Genomic DNA, 14,864 nt, shown 5'->3' on the forward strand with positions numbered 1-14,864 from the left:
AGCAGGGGAAGCAAAAAGGAGCAAACCCCTCCAGCCAGACCTGTCTATCCTTTGGTATGGTGGGGATCTTCAAAGACTGATTTAGTTTGGAGCTGTGTCCCATGCCCTCAGCCCCTCCAAGAGCCTCAGGTGGGAGGTAAGAGGGAAACCCAAGCTGTTTTCCTTACCTCCTGACCCCATGATATTTCAGGTCTCCTCTGCATGCAGTCACAGCACATTCTCTGCCCCCTCTCTGGCCATGAACCACCACTGCGGTGCATGGAGGTGGTGGAGGAGAGGAGCATCAGTAATGCTGCGGCTAGGGTGGGCAGGGAGGAGGGGAGCAGGCAAAGACAGAGGGGGAGCTGGCTGAGGAAGGTGGGATGACAATGCAGCAACTATCTGGAGCCTTCCCAAGGGAAACCACAACCAGACGTGCTTGTGCTGTGGCAGCGGGACCTTGAGGAAAGAACTAAGGGGGACCCTTTGATCCTCATCTCTGAGGCAGGAGGAGCAATGCGGCCAGGTTTGCTCAGCGAGTGGGGGGTGGGAGGAGAAAAGGGCAAGACTTATCCTGAAGGTTGGTGGGAGCAAACTCCCCCCTTGCCCTCTGGCAGGGGGCTGAGATGCAAAGCTGTGACCAAAGTGTGACGGGAGAGATAGGGAGGGTGCGGGAAGTGTCCCAAGCCTTTGGATTTGGGTTTTGTCATCAGCACCCCTTGCAAGAAGAGATGAGGGCCTGGTCAGTGGCAGAAGTGGCCCCTGGGGAGGCAGGGCTGGTGAATGGCACTCTCTGACACCCAAAGCCAAGGCTTCAGAAGCAACATGGGTAATGATTTTGGCAGCGCCAAGAGCAAGTGAGATGCTCCTCCTGCTTCCCCACTACCTTGCTTCTTGGGTGGCCGCTTCCCCAGGGCGGAGAGGGAGTGCGAAACGCTGTGTGATAAGGAGGGGAAGGGCAGGGTTAGGTGGGGGGCAGGAGGAGAGGGCAAGGGGGAATGAGAGGGAGGAAATTGGGACCCCGATCCCTGCTGCCACCTCAGCTTCGTGCTGCTCCTCAAGTGCCAGCTTCCTTCCCCCTCCCCAACAAGGCACCTCCCTGCTCCGCTTCCATTGCTGCCCAGAGCCCCCAGAGCTCAGCGCTCACTGCCGCCACGCTGCGTGGGACAGGGGTCCCAGTCACAGGTTCAAGCCCACGGGTTTGTGTGCCTGCAACGTGCTCTTTTGTGCACAGGCAGTAGCAAGGGGAAAGTCAGTGCCAGCTTTTCCCAGGCTTTGCACTGTGCCTCTCCTCGCTGGCAGCTCTGCCGGGGAGGAGGAGAGGTAGGCAGCCAGGAACGCAGGCTATGAGTGGAGGGGGAGGTGGAGGAGGTGGCTGCTCAGGACAGGGATGCTGGCTTGTGCTGTGGGTCTCGGTGGTGATAGATCAGTGTGGGATGCCAGAGCCAGAGTGCCTGTGGGGGAAGCTTGTACTGTCTGGCGCTGCTTGGATGTTCTCTCATCTTTGATAGAAACAACTGAATTTGCGAACTTGTTTCCCACAAGAAAGGCCCTCAGTGTTCACAAGGGAACAGATTAGGGATTGTCCTAAAGCCTTACGGTGGCCACGGCAGCGGGGAAAGCTAAGTACCAGATTATTTCCTTGGAATGCAACAAATCTCGCAGTGCGATAAGAGCAACAATAGCTTTCCCTCTGGCCCTTCCTCCGACCTCAGACCCAGCACCTCACAGGATCTTCCTCTCTGGGCAAGTGCTTTGCAGCAAGAGCAAAGCAAAGATGAAGCCTAATGAACTCTGGGGTGGATGGGTCCAGAGGGACAGGTGGAGGGCAATAGGCTCAGTAGAGGACGTGAGAGATGCCTCCATACCACCAGTGCTCCACTTGCACATGGCTCGTCTCTAGGCATGGTGAGACAGTGCTGGTCAGCTCTAGGCATTGGGGAAATCTCCAAGCAAAATGCTGAGCTCTCCCTGTCTGCCTCAACCGTGAGTCTCCTTCTCATCCAGAAAAAAAGACTAGATTCCCTGCTCAGCCCCAGACCATGACTTTGGATGTCATACTCCTCCTAGGCATCTGTAGAGGTCCACTGATCACAGGTACAAGAAAGGCTTGGTGAATCTTCCTTTCTTCTTCCTTTCTTCACTGCATGATTTTTCATCTCCACCTGCTTGAAAATGGTCAGTGATGTCTCTGGGGTGCGTAGACCTGCCACCACACTGACATCCAAAGGTGAGTGGGAAGTGTAGCCCTGTGACTGATAGCTGCGGGCTGCCTGCAAACTGAAGTAAAATATCCCACCACGACATCACACTCAGTTCCCGGTTTAGAAGTTAGGCCTTGGCCCATGAGAGCTAGAGGCATAACTTTAAAAAATGCAAGCATTTTTTTGCATGATTTGCATATGATTGTTGCAGTCCATATATGATTAAAACCTTTTTTCTAGGCATAGAAGTTACACGCATTACCAGACTGGCATCACAAGTGATGGTGATGCTGATTGAGTGGAGGAAACTCTTCTATCCTCATTATTGCTCTGCAAATGAGTCAGCAAGGCCTGAGGGGTATTATTTGTTAGAAGAACAGCCTGAACAGCCTGAACTCCTGACTGCTGAAGGAAAGGAAAGATTTCCCTGGGGTTACCACAAGACATTCAAACAGCCATTCTTCCTGTGCCCTTTAATCCTTACATCCCAGACGGTCTCATGTTTACATCATCAACCATGTATGATGATGTTGAAGCACAAAACAACAGGCTGGTCCTCATCATGAAAAACTTAACAGTGTAAGGCAAAAGGCTTCTGAAGGCCATGGGCAGATGCAGCAGCACAAAGTAGCCATGACCAATGCTATGCAACGGTCACCTTTGAACTCCCCACTCTACAGTGGAGCTGATGCAGTGCACAGCCTGTGATCCACCCCAGAAGCAGCTGCATTTCAGCTGAAAGACAAAAGTTGCCTATGAAACCACTACACACAGCCCTGGGGGTGAAAATCCCACTGACCATAGCACAGCTATTACAGCCCATGATTCCTGATAGCGGTGATGGTGGGTTTTAGATTAATTTGCCGTCATTTCATCATTTACACTAAATGCCATGGTTCTTTGATAAACATTTCAGGCCTTTTTCCAAACAATTTTTCCATTCGGAGCTGATGAAAACAGGCTGTCAGCACTCCTGGTAGAAACACCCTGCTCGTAGCAACAGTCGCTGTCTGGCCTAGTGGTCTCCCTGGAGAAAATCCAAGTGGGAAGGCAGTCTCAAGGCTCCATTCCTGGAGCTGATCGGGTCTGGGAGGAAGGTGACCACTGTTTCGAGAAGATGATGATGCTCTTTCCCTCTGAGGGACTTAGGAGACAACACAGAGCAAGTTTTGTCAGCCTGGAGGCTGGACTGGCACCAGCCAACACAAAAATGAGGAGGGATGATGGCAGCCCCCAATGCTGGGGGAAAGGAACAATTTTCTCAGGACAAAGCATAGGTTGTCTTCCAGGTGTTAGTGCTAGCTGCCTTTATCTGGTGAGCTCTCCAGCATCTTCTCCCTCCCTCCCTTACAGGTCTGCTGAGAGGCACTGACACCTAGGGGCACAGGCCCCCAGATCACTGGGGGCTTCCTCGTGGGGACTGTCCTCCAAACACTCTTCTGCATCCATCATGCAGAGATGAATAAAGACCTCATTCCAGTCTGAGAGAAGTCTGAACCTGGAGCCAAACATTGCACCACTAGAGTCCATCTCTATCTGTGGGACGTCATCAAACCCAGAGTTATGGTCATATTCTGGTTTTAGAGACTGCACCATGCTAAGGCAGGGCCCATGGGACCTGCTGGGTCCATGGTTGACACCACAATTGGAAAGATGTCCCTGAGAGGCAGGTGCAGGCCTGGTTAGGGCATCCCAGACTTAAGAAGACAAGCATATCCCTTCCCTGGATTTCTGTATGGGTCCTGCCCATAAAGAGTCCTGCAGCATCTGTCATCTGTGCCTCCAAAGTTTGTGCTTAGGAGCTGAGTTCACTGTGGCAACACTAAAAGGCAAAGCTTAACTAGATCACAAAGCAGGAGGGAAAGGATGACAGTCTGTATGTTGAGTTATGAGAGTCTGGCAGTTTCTTTTTAGAGCATTTATTAGGATATTGTCCAAAGAGTCCTTCACTGTTTATGACACACCATAAATACCATCTGTCTCCCCTCGCCTCCTGAAACAGTGAGCTGTTCTTTGCCGCAATGCTGTTTGCAGGTCATCTTGATAACCTGCCCCACAGGAGGAAGTGACAAAAATAGATCTCCCCGCTTAAAAAAATCTCTTTATTTGCACTAAGCACGGATATTTTGCCTCTATTGATGTAATCAAACACTACGTTGACAGCGTGTGAAAAGTCTAAAATAAAGACTCCCTTAATCTGGAAATCAGCACCTGGAAGTGTACGATCAAGGATAGCTGAAGGGGGCAGAGAGCAGAACTTGTATCCAATATACTGAGGCATTTTTCAAGACATCCAGCTTTGCTGAGGGCCACTGACATTGGTAGAAGATAGTTGCTCCACAAAGACATGTGTAAATAACAGGTTTTTTTCCTGGCTACGCTCCCTTTTCTCATCTGGACTTCTACTATAGGTGGATTTTGAGGTCTTTTGTTGGATCTCTGTTGCTCCACAGAGGCTGCTGTATCTCCAGAAATTTCAGAAGCATCTGCAGCATATGCTCAGATTAATTAGACAGTGTATGAGGAGCTCTGTGTGAACTTTGTGAGCATGACGCAGTCACAGAGGTGTCTACAGAAGTCCTGAAGTTTCTGGGGATCTATTACGCATGAGCATTATACTCAAAACATCTTGAACCCGGTAGCTTTTTCAGTCTCCTGTTGTCAGCAGGGTGTGCTCGTTCATACACAGCTCACAAGCATAACTTTAATTCTAAGGCTTTATTTAGATAGATAGGAAAAACTAAGCAGAGAGTTCATAGATAACAGCAGCTTGAAGTAACAGCAGTTGAAGTAACACACAGCCAGGCCAAAAAGACGGGGCAAATGTTCAGGGAAAAGTATGACTTATTCCCGAAGCAACGAAATTTTAGTTGATGGTACAACCTCCAGCATGGGAAATATTTTGCTGAGGATGAGGTGGTTTTTTCTAGCTGGTACACTGAAACAGGGTTGAATTCATGGGAATCCTCAAGTCTCAGTGTTGGAGAACAGAGACGTCCCTTCCAACTTTATACTTGGTGAATCCAGGACCCTCCAAGACCAACACCTACCTGCAATCGTATGGAAGGTCAGCAGTAGACAGCTTAAGAATCCAGTTAAAGGAGATCAGCTCTTTAATGTTAACTAATCCCAGTGGACAGCTGACAAATGAGGCTATTTAAAGAACTATTTACTGTCATTATTCCAAATTGAAGAACAAATTGTTTTGAAAAATTCAGAATTGCTTCACAACTGATCTGAGCTGAGGAAAAAGACAGAAAAGGTCAGATGACATATTGTGAACTAGTTTCCCTTCTCTGAAACTGTCTAATCAACTTGGCTTAATTACAGAACACAGCCCCCTCCGAGCCGAGACTGCAACACAGAAAAATCTGTGGCCAATTTGGATACAGAAAAAAAAAAAAAAAACATCTTACAGAAATCCCTGATGTCCCCATATTGTTTGCATGGAGACTAAGTTGTTCCATACACACGAGTCCTTGTTTAGATTGTTTGCTGCCATCCTCAAGAGAAGATATTGTGGTGGAAGAGGAGAATGAACTAACATACTCTAAACCATTCCTTAGCCTCTTAGCTTCATGTCACAGTAAGTAATGAGTTTGGTACTACATCATGGCAATGTTATGACAGAAAGCAAAGCCCTTCTGACCTCGAATTAATCCTGTCTTCTCTGAGAGCTTTGTTTCAGGCTTCACTGGGGACATGTGTGTGTAACTTTAGATGATATCTGAAGGCATTTCAGATGTTAGCCAAAAATGTGCTTTATATTTATGCTCCATTTTGTTGCTCCTTTCCATCCAAAATAATTTGGGGGAAGGTGGGGAAATCTCAGGTGGAAGATCCCTTGAGATCCCCTGATTCCCAGAGTAACAAACTTAAAAACAATTATCAAAAATGTCACTACTGCATGACCTGTGTGTGCTGGAACGTAGAGAGCTGTGTTCAGGGTTATTGTAGCCACTTAAACTAGAGGCAGAAAGTCAAGACAATCACATATTGCAGGAAAGAGCTGACTATCTCAGATCAAACAGAGGAGAAGAACAAGCCAGTTTATGCATCCATATCACAGAAATTAGAAACAAAAGAAGCCTGTGGGGTTTTTAGACCAAGCACATGTTGTGTTGACGTTTATGGAAAAGTTCCCATGCTGATTCATGGAAGAAAAATGTCCTGTTCCCTGTTGGTCTACAAAATATCTTCGGATTATTCAGTGTTAGCCAGTTTCTGTCAATCAGCCTTCTCTTCCACCTGTATTGTTTCTGTACCTCTAAGGATGCCTGAGACATTTGTCCATTATCTGGCCAGTGAATAGTTGATGCCTGGTTTATTTTAGGTTTTGTTCCATCTAGTTTCAACTTGGAATGAAGATGGAGGAAGCAGGATGCTTAGGGGAGAGTTTCTTTGCATATTACAAGACAACTCATGCATTCAGTTTTCTAAGGTCAGGAAAAAATTAGAGTAGGACTAGAAACTCCTTGAGTTTCTCCTCACAGGATTCATACACCTGTCCTCTCAGCTGGCAGAGAAGGGCAGACCTTGATAACGCTCATCACGTTTTCTAAGCTTTCTGCATTATGGCAGGCAGGAATTGAGAGCAACCCTATGCTTATGGGGCAAGGAGATCTCTGCTGGGAGGTGGGAGACAAGGAGTTAATGCTGAGCAGCAGTGAGGCCACAGCTGTATCCAAGAATGGCTGTACTCCCCAGGGGCAGGGCTGGAGCAGCTGAAGTGAGTAGGTAATTTCCCCAGCATCTCATAAAAGAGGTGGGCTGCTGATATGCTTTATTATTTGATTGGAGGTGGGGAAGAAGTCTTGGGGCTCTGCAAAAAACCTCCTTTGGATTGGTACCAAGACCAGGCTGGAGAAAACCTTTGAACCTTTAGTGTCATGTGGGAAACCTTAAGTGTCTTCTCTGTTTGGTAGTTCTGGTCAAGTGCATTTCTGTAGTGATAGTGAGGGAGCAGTAGATGGCAATACAAGGAGCCATAAGACGTCTAGAAGTCATAATTTTTTTTCTTGTAGTACAGATGAACAGAAAAGGAGAGGTTTGAGTCCCATGGTGGTAAGTTCAGGGTTAGCAAAATCCCCTGAAGCTTCATGAATTGAGACTCTCAGTTCCCCTGTCTCTGGGGAAGATCTACCTTCCATGCCCTTGGCTGTCTTCAGATTTCCCATGTAAGTGTAAGGAGAGAAGAACAAATTTCAACAAGGCGTAATTGTTTGCCTGGTTTCCCCCCCCTTTGTCTGAGTGTTTCATATGTTGTCTTCTCTGCTTCTTGCTTGGAACAATTGAATTCTTGTGAGCTGTTCAAATGTTGCTATGTTGGATGGCTTGGCCTGAAGTGTCTGGCCCTGCCCATGCAATGGTCCAGCTCTATCTCACCTCAGGCATATAAATTAGGATCCTGCTAGCTTTCAGCTCCCTCTACAGTTAACAGAAAGAGAAACTATCTGAGGGTTACACAGGTCACCTGAGGCACAGCCAGAAGGTCCTGGTCTCTCTCCATTGACTGAATGGGGAGCTCATCTTGTCTGTGCTCCTAGCCTTAGGTAGCTCAGTTACCAGATGTAATTTAGGGAAATCATGATGTATGAGGTGAAAATGAGCAGGGAGTAGCTGAGAAAGGAAGTACTTCTGTCAAAGCAATGAGTTGCACTGAGGAGAGACTGGAAAAGGATTTGTGTCCCTGCTTAGGGCTCAAGAAGAGGGAGGACATTTTCAAATACCCTGGTTCCCTTGCTGCAAGATCGGAGGCAGAAAGAGGAGCCACCCGAGAACATGAGGAGAGGAAACAGGTAATGGGGAAAAGTAGCAGAGGATAGTACTCAGCTTCAGAGTAACTTGTGGGGCTCTAACTTATCCCAACAATGAGAACATGAGGGGCAAGGAATGACTCATGTTCCTATGTTTTTCACAAACTGTTACAATCTCTGCTGGTACAGCAGAATTGCCCCCTCCACAGTGGGGCTGCATATCAAGCAACCAGGCTGCCTCTACCATCCGCATGCCCAGGACTAACACTACCTTCTTGCACCTCTGTCCTTTACTTTCCTGGCTCTCACATCCCACCAAATGAACAAGTGCTTTAGTGCAAGGTAGACAAAGGACTTCTGGAGTGCTTAGAGGTGCTATTTTATGAAGGAAGATACAAAAGTAAGGTCTTGGAACTTGCAGCCATTCACTTACATTTTTGTCAAGAAAATTAGTCTTCATGTTTCCTGGCTCCTGCTTGTGTACTGCCTTCCTTACTTCCCTCAGCAAATCCTACAGATTATAGTATTTCCCACTTAGAACCAGTTTGTGTTACTGCTTTTTTCCATTAGACAGCCATCAGGTGGCTGTTTCAGTAGCAACAGTTCCCTTGAGTCCATGAGGAGACTGATATTAAGCATTTGTGACTTCTGATGACTTGAAAATGAATTATGTTCTCTGCACAAACAATCTCATTCTCTAATATTTGGGCATTTCTCTTGCTTGTTTCACAAGGCTAGTCCTTTTAGATGAGCAGATCATGCAATGGAATGCAATTTGGCTTAGTCTGCTTTCAGGTTTTTTCCCATTGTTGTGTTTGGTTTGCAATTTTTACTGTTTAGCATTCAGAAGATCAGTTAAACTGATTTTTTTCCACTACTTTATTTGCATGCCTTCCTGAGGTATCTCTTCCCTGTGGTCCAACAAAAAGGCATGAGATGAACCAAGCAGTAGGGGCATAGCCAGCTAACTGAAGGAGGGGGAGAAACTCCTGAGAAAGGAACAGGACAGTGGGAGCAGGAGTTCACCCAGTCTGACAAAAGTTTAGATTTATCTGATGCCCTTATTGGGAGATCTGAAGGTGGCAAATTTGTGGTGAAACTGCCAAAAAAAAAAAAAAAAAAAGAGAGGGAGAGTCTTTCTGAGCCAGTAGAGGGCATTTCTCCAGGCTGGGGGGGACAAAGAGCCTTGCTATGTCCCAGGGAGGAGGTTTTGTTCTCCAAGCTTTTTTTTTTTTTTTTTTCCCTGTAGTTATAATGGAGGATTTGAATCTGTGGCACTTGTCATCCTTACATCTTCCTTCAGGAATTAAACACACTAAAAAGTATTAATTTAATTTCACTGGCACAGCATCGATCCAAGAGCTTGCTGGCAGCCCACCTCACGGTCTCTGACGTTCCTGTGGTCAACAGCAACAACCAACAGCAGTCATGGGCAAGCGGGTCTCAGCATCCCGGGAGCAGGATTTCATTAAGGAGTGCCATGGCTCACTGCATGGGTGTCTCTCACCTCCTTTCTATTTGAAGCAGAACAGTCAAGAGAAACAGCCAGCAAGCTAATCACCACCACAGCCTACTGGGAAGATAGGAATAATTATTTAAACCAGTCTTGAATTACTCATTGGCATGCATCTAATTAACAAATTCCGTTTATTCCTGTAACTATTGTGCAATAATTAGTGGGTGTTAAATTGAGCTCTTCTGCCGGCAATTTCAATGGTGTAATTTTGCCAAGATGTCTCTGTTTTGCCTGCAATGCCTGGTGCCACTGAGAATAGTCTGGAGGTGGTCAGAGCATTTTGACTAAATTTACTTTTGCTGAAAAGTACCATTCCCTCAAAGCCTGAGGCATTTCTGGGGGGAGGACAAAGCGATTTCAAGCAAGTTTTTTCTCTGGCCAGATTCCTGAACTCTGAGACCTGCTGGTCACTTCAGACAAGAGAGGAGCAGACATCTGAATAAAAGCATAGAGCTGAAAACAGATGTTCTGACACAATTATGCTTCACATGTGTGTTGGGTTTTTTTTAAAAAAAGTGCTGATCCTGCTCCAGGGCGGACCAAAAAAACAAATTTCAAAACCTTGAAAGATTTCGCAAAGCTGAATTGTCTTCCTCTGGCAATGCAAGTGCGCCCACCCTGGGGTGCAGAAATGCTCCTCAGGCTGGGAGAAGGAGCAAGCCCCACCGAGAGCGTGGGGCTCTGCCTTGCACTACCGCACCCAGCGCCAAAGACGTTACGAGGATTTGAAGCCATGGCAATCAGTGGGGGGAAAAATGTCTCTTCTACAAGCAAATCCTGAAGAACTGGATTGCCATAAGATGCTGCTCCCTCCCTGCTATACTCAGTTTCAGGAGTTGTCTTCCTCCTGCAGGCTGGTGGGGTGGCCTGGGCAGATGTATCTCTTCACTGTGATATCTAGATATGTTCCTGAAGCTGGAAGCAACAGCATGGGTCTGGAACAACCTCACCTACCAAAAAGGAGGCTGATATGAGGCTTTTTCCTGTGTGCTAGGCTTTGGTTGTCCTATTTACAATTCAGTACTCTAGCTTCCATTTCATACAGGGAATCCCAGAGCCAGGCATGACTGTGACTATGTAAGCCAGATCCCAAAGCGAGGACTGAGCTGTGGCTGCAGGTATTTCACTTTAGGAGACATCATGGGGGCTCCTAGAGACCTTTACCCAAGCTACAGCTCAAGATATAGCCCTTCCCTCATGGCTGAGCTCTCTTAACACTCAGAGATTAAATAAATAAATAAACAAGAAACCAAGTCCTGGTACCAGCTGTATTTTGCACAGACCCCATCAGGGTCCTGCCATTGGTAGGTGTCTGCCAACATGAGGCTGCCATCTTCCTCCCCACACCTGACTCTGCCAGTGGTGAGCTTAGTCCCTCCTGGGCAAGACGAGTACCACATCCATCACCATTTCCCTGAGAGGTTTCCTTTTATTCATCAGTTTCCATCTTGGCCAGGTTGAGTCTAACCTGCTTGGCATGGGTTCATGCTGCTCTTATACTAATTATCACGAAGAGATCTTGGCTGCTCCCAGGGACTTATTTTTTCCAGCATGAAGTGGTCCTACAATGTTTGTCAGCCATTTAGGACACTTGCCACTTTTCCCTTTGACCATCCTCGCTCTCTTCCACTCACTTTTAATGTCTCTTCTATAAATAAAAAGCTCCCTGAGATATCCAAAGTGTTGCTTAAAAAAGAGGTGGGGGGAGCTTGCTGGGGGGGAATTGGCCATTATAGAAAAGGCCAGGTGCTTGGCATGTCCCCAGCTTGTGAAGGTGGGAGCTGTCACGAGTCTGAAAAATATCAGTGTGGGAGTTATAAATAAAAGCTTTAAAGCCAGGGTTTTAGAAAGTCATCTTTAAATGCTGCATAATTTATATCCTGCTGTAAAGAGAAGAGTGTGTGAGCTCTGGAAGCCAAGCTAACCCATTCTTTGCTTCCTCCATAGTTGGGCTGTTCTTATGCATGTGGTGAGGTGTATGCTGGGCATCCAAAATTCAGGATTTTAACCATCAGTGCCTCCTTCCACAGGTTTACCTGGGTCACTGTGGCTGTGTTCCTTTCACTTCCTTGTGTCTCAGTATGAACAGGAAATAAATATCACTGGCATCATATTGCAAAAAAATAGAGTCATGAGTAGGGATGTTGCACTCAGGTAGGGCAGTGTTGAGAGATAGCAAGAAATTCAGCAATAAACAAGCAGGCTTGCCCTGTGGCTCTGTACAAGTGATTTACTCTCTCGTTGACTCAACTCCTCCTCTTTAAAACACGGATTATCCTAAAGGTTGAGAAACTTCTTTCAATAGCAGCTACAAAATGCTTTGCTCTTCTCTCACAGAACAAAGCCATACAAGAGGCAGGGGGTAAGGGCCTGCCCCAGGGAGGGCCGGAATAGCTGCCAAGCTGGCATTTACAGCAATCGTTTCATCCAGCCCTGGAAGTGAAGCTACCTCTAGGATGTAACATAACAGCTGTGCTATCGCCATCCAACAATAATAAACAACGGGAAGCAGAATGGGCTTTCAAGGCAGCTGAGCCTCCTGAGAGGATCTAGCCCACCACATTATCATTGCTCCCCCTTTTCCTCAGCTGGAAACAAGTCTGGAAATCATGAGTCCTGAAACAAAACAAAATAAAATAGATATATGGTGTCAGAGCTTTAGTATTAATGGCAAATATCTGTGGTGCTGATGCCTTCCCCAAAAGATGGTCCAGTGAATGCTCCACTGCCCATTTTACCATCTTGGGGCTTGCTTCTGAGGTGATGCAGAAGGACCAGTGCCACCTCTCTGGTCTCTCTCACCTTGCTTCTCCCCACACATCTGCATCCAAGCCTTGACTTGTTTGGAGCCTGCTGAGCTGGTGAGATTTAACAGGATCTCACCGCCCAAAGTGCCATGGCTTGAGGCTATAGATTTAAGCAGAAGCATTAAGCACCCTGCTCTTTAACTCATTTCTAATCCATTTATTTAAACTTCAGAGTGGTTTTAAAGCACAAGAATCAAAGGCAAGAGCAATTTAGAGTTTTCCAGCCCAGCTCTGAGATCTGACCTCTGCACATATCCTGGCTGCCTTTAAAAGTGCACCGGCATAAAAGCACAGTTTGTGACAAAGCATCTGGAAGGATTAAAAACTTGCTGGGATGGAATATGCTTCTGTCAAGGACCTCTTTCCTATCTCAACTCAGTTGCCAAAAAAAGATCTTTCCTCAGGGGGTTTCTAACCCGCCTGAGGGATTTAGAGAAGAATTGCTGAGAAGAGCATGTAGTGATTTGATTAAGGGATAAATGGGAGAGGAAGGGGGGTAAGGGATAGAAAGGAGAAATAGGATTAAAAAGAAAATAAAAGAAGTGCGAAGTAACTCAGCTGAATGAATCTATGTAAGGCAAGGCTTGTGGAAGCATTTTGGAGTCCAGACTTCAGGGGCTGTTTTGCCTCCTGGTATGCATGACATCCTTCAGCAGTGCACAAAGCTAAAACCGAGGGGGAACGGGAAGGATGGAGCTGCTGAAACAGAGAAGAGAAAAAGCATAAGGGCAAGGGGATTTTGAAGAAGAGTTTCAAGCCCTAGTGTGGGCTGTTCACGCTCCCTGCCTGCTTATGCCTCCTCCTTGGACAATGCTTGGGAAATCGTTACCTGATCCCTCCCACCTTTGTTTACAAAGGCAATCTGGGTCAATTAATCCCTGCTTCATTTCTTCTCATTCTGTCTGGATAGTCACTATGAAGTAAGTGGTAACCAATCTCCCAGCCCATGGAGTCAGTCTGTCTTCTTATTTCCTTATTCATTAAAGCAGACACCTTAAAAAGGCCAGAAAATATTACCAAAGCCCAGGAGACTCTATCTTCAGAATAAGGAACCAGTATTTCAGCCTTGGAGGCGACGTGAGTCTGGGACACGAGACAGAGCTGGGTATGAAAACAGGCCCTTCAGCTGAGGAGCAAGCAGTCTCTGGACACGCTGCTGTTTTCTTGGTTTGTCTGAGGTTTTTGTTGTTGGGGTTGTGGGATTTTCTTTTTTTTCTTTTTTCTTTTCACTTTCTGCTCCCTCACCCCTCCACCCTGAATTGGCCTGACATTAGAAACTGATGTGAAATGAAGAAGCTGCCTGCTAGGACAGTTTCTTCCCTCTTCATGATCCCTCCTGCATGCCAACTCTCCCGCTGTGTTATTACAAGTGTATTTCTGTACACCACTATGCTAGGTGCTGTACAGATTCAAACAAAAAGAAAAAAGAAAGGAAGAAACACTGAACAAACAAACTGTTTGTTCATGAAGTACTACTGATGCCTGGTTTCCCACTGATTTGTGTCTGGTGATTAATGAAGACCTCAGTTTGAAACTTTTCCTGTTCTCAGGACTCTAATTTAAACACATGAACTTGTGCTACCATGTATGTCTCTGTATCTCTCTCTGGGTGCTTATTTTTGCTTATATCTCAGAAAATCTCTAAGAAGTCTATCACTTGGCCAACAGCTTTGACAGTTCTTTGGAGGGGAACAGATTGGCACATACAAATACAGACAATACAATTGCTCAAGCCTAGTTTCCTTAGGAAACTGGGTGAAGAAGATCCTTCCCAAGAAGGATGAGTCCTCCCAAGGAAATGTTATTACCTCACAGCCAAAGAAGCTTCAAGATTTGGGGGCTCTTGTGGTCTGAGCTAAGAGACAACCAGTTGATGCAGATGGACAGGCAGGGGAGTTCAGCTGAACAGTCAGACAATATTGAGCTTAGTCAGCTCAAGCAACGCCAACAGGCGCTTGAACTGCTTTTTCTCCTATGGCTATACTGCTTCCCAATTATTGAGGCTTGGAAGGCATCTACCCTACTGCTTGGGTCAGAAAGTTTTAGGACAGCTTGTTCAGGTATGAGCTGGAATGGGGAGGATATTTCACTCCACTGGATGGATGCCCCAGTTCAGCTTCCTTCTGCTGAGTTGCATTTTGGAGAGGACATCCCCACTGCAATCTGGTGGTGGCTGTGGCTTTGGAAGTCACATCTCAACTAGCTTTATTCTTGAGGGAATATCAGTGTGATGTAAGGAGTTTCAACTGGGAGCTCAGCTGTAAATGTGGACCAGAAAGTTTGACGGATATCCTGCAAAGCAGGACCCCAATGAGCTTGATTCAGTTTCAAGTCTGTTCAACTTGAGTTGCAGTCCTGCCTTTTGCTACAAGGCAGTTGTGTCCTCAGAGAGGGAGGATCTCAGTGCCATTCAGTGACAACTGTGCTGGATAAGGTGCCCCCTCCGAGTTCAACAGTTGAACAAAAGAAGAGAGAAGCATTGAACTACTGTAAGGACATAGAGCTAGCAGAGGGAGAAAGGAAGACAATGACCAAGAAAATGTGCCTTATGGTGACAACTGCTCCACTGAGGAGTCTCCCCAAAGACACAAGGAAAACTTTA

At 46.5% G+C, this 14,864-nt stretch overlaps 1 long non-coding RNA gene across 1 annotated transcript; it reads left to right on the plus strand.

Annotated features, from left to right (window-relative positions):
* Positions 1-7,149: 7,149 nt before the first annotated feature.
* On the plus strand, positions 7,150-9,585 carry LOC148052367 (uncharacterized). Its single transcript, XR_015698562.1, has 3 exons — positions 7,150-7,360; positions 7,881-7,981; positions 9,189-9,585. It is a non-coding gene; the product is annotated as an uncharacterized LOC148052367 (long non-coding RNA).
* The last annotated feature ends 5,279 nt before the right edge of the window (positions 9,586-14,864 follow it).

Source organism: Nipponia nippon, unplaced genomic scaffold (assembly GCF_047370975.1).
Source record: "Nipponia nippon isolate SJK-2023a ecotype South Korea unplaced genomic scaffold, ASM4737097v1 scaffold_5, whole genome shotgun sequence".
Taxonomy (NCBI): Eukaryota; Metazoa; Chordata; class Aves; order Pelecaniformes; family Threskiornithidae; genus Nipponia; species Nipponia nippon.